Here is a 7,735-nt window from a genome sequence, read left to right as displayed (position 1 = left end):
CACCGCTTCACTGTGAGCTTCTCCAGGTGCCCCCCCCCCCTCCTTGTGTACAGGGCCAAGCCCCTCACATTTGTTCTTGACTCTGTTCCCGCCCATATTCTCTAGAGTTAGATCTGAAGCCTCTTCCTCTCTAACTTCTTGCTTCCTGGAAAAACAAAAGGAGTCAAACCTCCCCTAAAAACAGTCGGTGAGCCCTCTTGTGGGCTCCCCTATCTAACACTTCATTTTTCATTTTGTGTCTCAGTGCAGTCTTGCTGCCTCCCATTACTCACCTCCCGCTTAATTCTCAGTCTACCTAACACACGACTGAAACAACTCCAGGAGACACTTCTCAGACCTTGCACACCGCCAAATCCGATAGACGTCTTTCAGACCTCCGCATACTACGCTTCTCTTATGCTCATCTGTCTGGGCTTTCTCAGCCCACCACTATCACACGTGTAGATATACTGTGGCAACAGGGAAAAGTGCCCTAAACACAGCAACAGATTAGCAATACTGCGAAGATAAGACATTTTGAGGACGTATAAGAGAAACGACCAGAGTGATTCACTTTGGCTCTCTGTGGCCTAAGGATAATGTTGGTGGTGAGGCCTAACAGCATTCTGCAAGGCCTTACATGCCAGGCTAAGGGACTGAGAATGGTTTATATCTGCAACAAGAAGCCAGTTCATGTTTCTTAGTAGAAAACGGTCATGACCTTTAATTATGATACACTGGATTGAAGACTTGGGGTGAGAAAATCGTTAAGGGGTATGTATTTATTTTCTGAATCCTTCTTTCTGCTTGCTACCTAGTAATCTGTGTTGTTTCACCTGAGATGGTATTCAACATGCACACCTGCTTGACTTCAGAAGAGAGACTAATAATATCATCACTATCCTGATGAGTTTCCCAAAGTATGGGCATGGGACACTGACGGTCCTAGATGGTGTGGGGTGGGCTAGAGAAAGCATACATAGCTTTGCACCACATAAAGAGAATTTCTCTCTCTTTTTTTTTAATGTTCACTTTTTTTCTGAGAGAGAGTGCGTCCAAGCAGGGGAGAGGTGGCGGGGGGAAGGCGGTTAGAGAGGATCCCAAAGAGGCTGTACACTAACAGCAGAGAGCCCGATGCAGGGTCTAAATCCATGAACCATGAGATCATGACCTGAGCCAATTCGGACACCCAACCAACTGAGCCGCCCAGGCACCTCCACAACAAGAATTTCAATTCTTTCGATCTGTTTGATTCCATCAAAGAGAAAAATATCATTTTGGTTCTCCATGTCTTTGGCACTGCTCTAACACTTAGCTAATCTTCCACTTTCATGAGGAAAGTATTCCTTGGACACAGAGCCTCCCAGACACAAGACTCTACAGCAAGAATTCAATAACCCTATTGCATTTTCATTTATTTACTTTTGTTATTACCATCTATTTGTGGCAAGTGAAATTGCTTTCCATTTATGATGGCACCATACATCTTCCTTTTAAAATGCACTTGTGTAAGTAAAATTTGGGAAGGAGAGGAACTGATTTGCAGAAAAATGTACAAGTGCATGCAGATATGGTGAAACACAAAAGGGAACACTAGTTAAGAGAATTCGGAAAACCATAATTTGGTAGAAAATGTGGAACTTGGCATCAGACAAAACTGGCTTCATATCCAGGGCCTGCTGAATAATGTAAAGCAGTTTCCTTAAACTGTTTCGGTCTTCATGTCTTCATTTGGAAAAATGAAGAAAATAAGACTTACTTAATAGGTCTGTAGAGAGGAATTAAAAGAGGAAATATTTAAAAAGCACAGAGCACAACACAGTGCCAAGCACAAAGTAGACACAGGGTTCATTTCGGCCCCCCCATTCCCGTTCCTCCCCACCTCACCACCTGCTGACTGCTCAGCTTGGCCCCTGCCCCTGTTCCTAGGGTCCCCCTTTCACAGTGTAACCTGTGGGCAGGCTCTCACGTCTGACAGCCTCTGAGTGAGTTCTCTTCTTGCCAGTTTCTCCACTGACAAGCTGGCAAGGGGCCTGCCCTCAAGCTTCCAGGAGGATGAATTGACTGATTGCAGGAGCTCCCAGGCAAGACCTCCTCACAGACACCCCCTTTCCTCCTATGTCAAGGAGTAGAGTCATTTCATTTGTTGCTCCTCCTCTCCCCTTCTATGTGCAAAGCAGCTAACAACATGCTCTTTCATTGGATTTTCCATGGAGTAGTTCAGGAGCCCAAACCAGTGCAGTCAAAACAGGGAGAACCAGCTGCGCTCTGGCTTCTTCAGGAGTCTTCAGATACAAAGTCAAATCCTACTGTACCTCTTACAAGCTTGGGAAAGACGATTTCCTTGTCGGAATCACAATGTTCTTACCTGCAAAATGGAATCGTTAAGGCCTTCTCCTTAGGGTCACTGTGAAAACATAAAGGCTTCTCCCACGGTGCCCGGCACCTGATACGAAGGCTGCCTTGCAGTACTGGTCCTCTCTGAGCATGGCTTCATTCACAGGTAGAACCACCTGTTCAGAGCTGAAAAGAATTTGGAGATTATTCCATTTCTCTGTCATCAGAAGCAAGAAACTTCTCCGGTATTAAAACTTCCCACTCTCTGGCTGGAGACTCCCTACCTTGAAAGGTAGTGAGTTTTATTGTTTGTTACCAATTTGATTCAAATACTGAGTCTAAATTTGTCTTCATTGTTTATCTGTTGTTCTTTCTGGAGCAAGCCTATGTAAGCGGAAGATTTAATGATTTATTTGTTGTTATTATTCTGTTTTCCGATTGCTTCCCATCTGTTATTTCCCCAACCTCTCCTGTTCCTGTGAAGGATTTTCCCACCGCCTTTGGCTTCTCAGTAAAAGATAGTTGTCGTTTTGGTTTTTTATTTCCCCTTAACCTACTGTTAATCCCATGAGCCTCATTATGGTCATCGTGAAATAGAAAAGACCCCAAGATATTCAGACAAAAATCTTGCATTATTCTGGGATTTCTGGCCAGAAAAAAAAAGGGGGGACGGTTAATAAGCTAGCATCTAAAAGGGAAGACATCACAAGTTGTCTTCAAAACCTAGACTCATAGAAATGTTGAGGGAGGAGGGTGGCCACATGGTGGTTGGGGCAAACCATTGCACAGAAGAACAAATTCAGAATGGTTTGCCTGGCAGCACGCAAGAAGGTCATAATCGCACAAGGTAAGATTTGAAAGAGTCCCTGAAGCCTGCTAGCTTTTTCCTTCCACTATTACTGGTGAGGAAGTTGGAAGCTGCCGTGGAGAAGTGATAAGTAACAGCCTCACAAGGGCCGAGTAAGGTCCCAGTTCTCAGACACCTTATCCAGTGCTCTTTCCCCTATACCACATTGTCTCCGGCCCACCCACCACCACACTCCCTCTTGATGACTGTCCCCATCCTCCAAGTCTCATCTGACCATGTGTGGTGGCGTTAGCTTAGCCTCTTACAGAGTCTGCACAGGATTAGACTTCAAACAAGCCTTTAATCTGTAGCAACAAAATATACAAGAATCTAGACTATGGGAAGGAGAATCAAGAGAGTCTAGTACAAATCTTCGTTTACAAAGGGAAAAAGAGAGAAGGAAAAAGAGAAGACCAGACCCAACCTGAATTTATTTTCCAAAGGTTACACATTTTGTTACTGGCAGAGCTGGGATGCAAGTAATAACAATAACTGATTTTACTGAATGGTTATTATGTGTCAGATACAATATGTTATGATATATACACCCATTGCCTGTTTATTCCTTTCAACAACTCTGAGGTATGCACAGTTTTGCCTGCATTTTCCAGATGAGGAAACCAAAGCATGGAGCACTTAAATGTTTTATGAGAGACCATACATACATTTAGTTATATGTAAGACACTGGGGATAGAAAAGTGACTAAGTTCTCTCCCTGTCATCCACAGGGAGTACATAGTCTGGTCATAAAGACACCCACATAAATAAGTGAGTCTTAGTCACTGTGATGAGTGCGACAATAAGAAATATGGAAGGGCAGTTCAGGAAACAAAGTAACAAATTTCCATCCGGTCTACATTACATACGAATCTGAATTCCATTACTTTTTCTTAACATTATCATAAAGGCATTTGCCATGTTATGAAAAGCTTTTTTGTAAGATCCTCATAGTGTTCTATGAAATAGATGAACTGCCATCTACTTAAACAGAACTGTTTTAAAATATTCACTATTATAAATACTTCGTCAGTAAAAATCTTTGAATATTCAACACTTTTTTCTTTTGACCATAAAATACAATTAGCGACTCAACATGGTCTAATTTCTTTCCCCAAAGCCCCTTTCCTCATTTTATATACAAACAAGCCAAATTCCAAAATCATTAAGCTGTGTGACCATGTTAACGTTAAGTAATAAGCAGTTGATGTGAGCCTGGAATACAGGTCACACAGTTTCCAAAGTAATGCCTAAAGGCTGTAGGAGGAAACTGTTCCTCTAAGTCATGGTTTCTCAGTCTTCATACTATTGATATTTGGACCAGGTAATTCTGTCTTGTGTGAGAGTGTCCTGTGATTGTCAGGGTTTAGCAGCATCCTTTGCCTCTATTCAATAGCACCCCACACCCATACTAGTTGTGACAACCACAAGTACCTCCAGATATTGCCACTGCCCCCTGGGTCAGGGGTGGCAATATGTGCCACTGGTTGAGAACCACTGCTCTGCAAGGTTATCTGCTGCTTGAATTCTGAAAACAGATCCTCATTGACAGCATTGCCAGTAAGAAGTCATCCTTTTCAATACTGAATGTACTTCAGTTCACAGCCATATGTGGACAAATAAATCAAGTGTAACTTACATACTAAACCTCAACAAATTCAGGATAAAATACATAGAAGATTTTCAAGTAGGTTATCCCAAAGAACAAGAGGAAATATATTATTTTGAAAGGCTTGCAGGATTCCTGCTGGTGTCCAAGAGAATATATGATCTGCACGGACAATAAAATGAAGGAAAGGAACATAGAAACAGACATCAACTCCACGGCTATCACGGCCTTCCAAGCTGCTAATCTCCTAAGATTTCTCTGAAAAGACAAACCATATGGAGAGCTTGTTACCTGGCACTAGTGTTTATGAGTCCTTGGATAGTGATACAGGGCCTTGGGAAGACTCTGGCTGTCAGTGGGGGAAGAGTATAAAGCTGGAGGAATCACTTTCAGCTAATGCATAGGTGTCTGGTTTCTTATAACACAGAATTAAGGGAGTCATAATCTTGTAATGGGTCCACATATGTGGCCACTGACTGCATCCTTTGAAACTCTGATTTCAAGAGACCATGGTTACAGGGTGCTAGCTACTATTAAGCAACCCAAATGTACCATTCCATTGCACACACTCTCCTGGCAGCTGCAAGGTATCTAGAAATTGTCCCAGGAGACCACCTCGACCTGCTTCTGGAGACTTTCCCCTGAAAAGCAGCTTCGTGGTATTGTTCTCTTTCTGACCAGGCCTAACGGCCAGCACAAAATCCACTGTTCTGGCTTTGAGGCCTATGAATAGTTCTGTGATATTTTAAGTGGTAGGATATTGACCTGAGTTGAGTCCTGGTTACCTGGGGAAACAACAACTTGGGGTTTTTCCCTGCCCTTGACCTAATGGATACAAGTGGGCTAAACTAGCCTTTGTTATGTTGGGAGGCTGGAGAGAGGAGCCTGTCCAGGCTGGAGGACCATCGCCAGGGCAGGCCAACTTCCCAGATTCACACGTTCTGGGAGGGCAGGGCTTCTTCCAGGGGCAAAAAAAAAAGAAAAAGAGTCTTTGAAGTGGAAAGGAAATGAGGGTCAGTGAACTCCCCAGGATGGGTCTTTTGGAGGTAGATGTAATCTTAACCATGTAAGCAAGGCTAAGACTTCAAATGAGTTGGCAAAGCTCATGCCCTTTGAAGCCTGGAAGCTTGCTTTTGGCCCTAGGCCAGGATGCACTTTGGGCAGTTCTTCGGAAATAAGAAAGCCTCTGGGGCTCTTCCTATACTGCTTACCTGGGTCTGGAGATTCTGGGTGGGGAGAGCACTGGGTGCTTGAGGCTTCTGGTGTCAGGCTCACTGGAAAAGGTTGCTGAGGTAGAGTGGGAGCTGCCTCTATCCCTAGTGGGAGCTGCCTCTATCCCTAGCCTTCTCCCATGGGAGGGCTTTTTGCTGAGCTGATGCCTTCACCAAAGCTTGAAAAGAGTGGAAAAATTGACTAGTGTCCCAGGAGTCTTCCAAAGGTGACAGGGATTCAGTTACCAGCCACAATAGAGGAAGGCTCTGAGTTTACTCAGTCTGGCCTCATTCTCCCACTCCCACTGCTCATCCAGGTATCCAGGCTGGCCAAGCTGTTGGGTCAAGTCTCCAAAGATCTTATGCATTTCAGGCTATTATACCACCTGTACTTAAATCAAGGACTCAAAGCTGAGCTAGAATTAATGCAGTGAACTATTGTAGAACTGCTATCTTATACAGGAGCTGCTTGTTCCTGGCTTTAGAATCATCCCATGCAGGCCAAAGCTTTGCTTAAGCCTGGTGGAGTTTCGCCAGCAGTGGCCCCAACTTCTCCTTTTCCTTGTATTTTTCCACCCTGGCCTACAATCTCCTACAATCTTACCAGGACTGCTCTGCCATTTCACCGGCATGTAAGGTTAAGGAAGACACTGCCAAACTTTTTAAAGGGCTCAACCACAGTCTTCTGGATCTGGTTCACCTTTTTCTGGTTGAGGGCATCCATCCATTTGTGGCCATGTCCAGTGCTGTCACCAAGTTCAGAAAGCCCTGGTCTTGCTCACAAAGAGGGATGGAGAATAAGTCCGAGGGTATCTCTCTCCTCTTTATGTTCTTCTTCCTCTTGCTCTGCTCTTCCAGATGCTGGAGTTTTCCATACTTCCTCTCAAAGTTTCTCTCCACTGTTGTGGAGAGAACAACACTGTTGTTGTTTCCTGGGCTGCCCAGGAAGTTGTTTCACTTAAAGTTAAAAATTATGCCACGGATTAATTCAACACAAATATATGTAGAGGATATTACACATGTAAAAAAATCTTGCAGAGGGTTGTATCAATGCAGAAACAAGAAGCTAGGAGCAAGGAAGCATTCTCCCCTACAGGTTTCAGAGGGAATATGGCCCTACAAACACTGGATTTCAAGTTTTGTGCCTTCAAAACTGTAACACAATAAATGTTTATTGTTTTAAGTCATCTAATTTGTGGCACTCTGTTACGGAAGCCATAGGAAACTAATGTATATCCTCTACACAAACAATTGCCCAGCAAATTAGAGCATTTCAACTCATTTGTGTTGTTCTAAATTAAACTCCTCTGTGAAAAATGCTCTTCACTATTGCTGGAGGTGCTCAAACACAGGAAGACCATTCGGTGGTGATGTTGTTGAGAAATTTAAGTTATTTCTAAGATTCCCACCTAAACCAGATCTTCTAGGGATTCTGGGAAGATGGCGGCGTAGGAGGACGCTGGGCTCACCGCGCGTCCTGCTGATCACTTAGATTCCACCTACACCTGCCTAAATAACCCAGAAAACCGCCAGAGGATTAGCAGAACGGAGTCACCAGACCCAAGTGCCCACGGAAGAGGGTAGGAAGGGCGGCGAGGCGGTGCGCGCTCCACGGACTGGCGGGAGGGAGCCGGGGCAGAGGGGCGGCTCGCCAGCCAAGCAGAGCCCTCGAGTCCGGCTTGCAAAAGCGGAGGGGCCTGACGGACTGTGTTCCGACAGCAAGCGCGACTTAGCGTCTGGGAGGTCATAAGTTA

General features: G+C 44.4%; 1 pseudogene; it reads right to left on the bottom strand.

The window, feature by feature from the left end:
• Positions 1-383: 383 nt before the first annotated feature.
• Positions 384-7,735, bottom strand: part of LOC115519720 — a 42,580-nt pseudogene continuing 35,228 nt past the window's right edge.

This window comes from Lynx canadensis, chromosome C1 (genome assembly GCF_007474595.2).
Source record: "Lynx canadensis isolate LIC74 chromosome C1, mLynCan4.pri.v2, whole genome shotgun sequence".
Classification (NCBI taxonomy): domain Eukaryota; kingdom Metazoa; phylum Chordata; class Mammalia; order Carnivora; family Felidae; genus Lynx; species Lynx canadensis.
The sequence above is the reverse complement of the archived record's forward strand: the minus strand, read 5'-3'. Positions and strand labels throughout refer to the sequence as shown.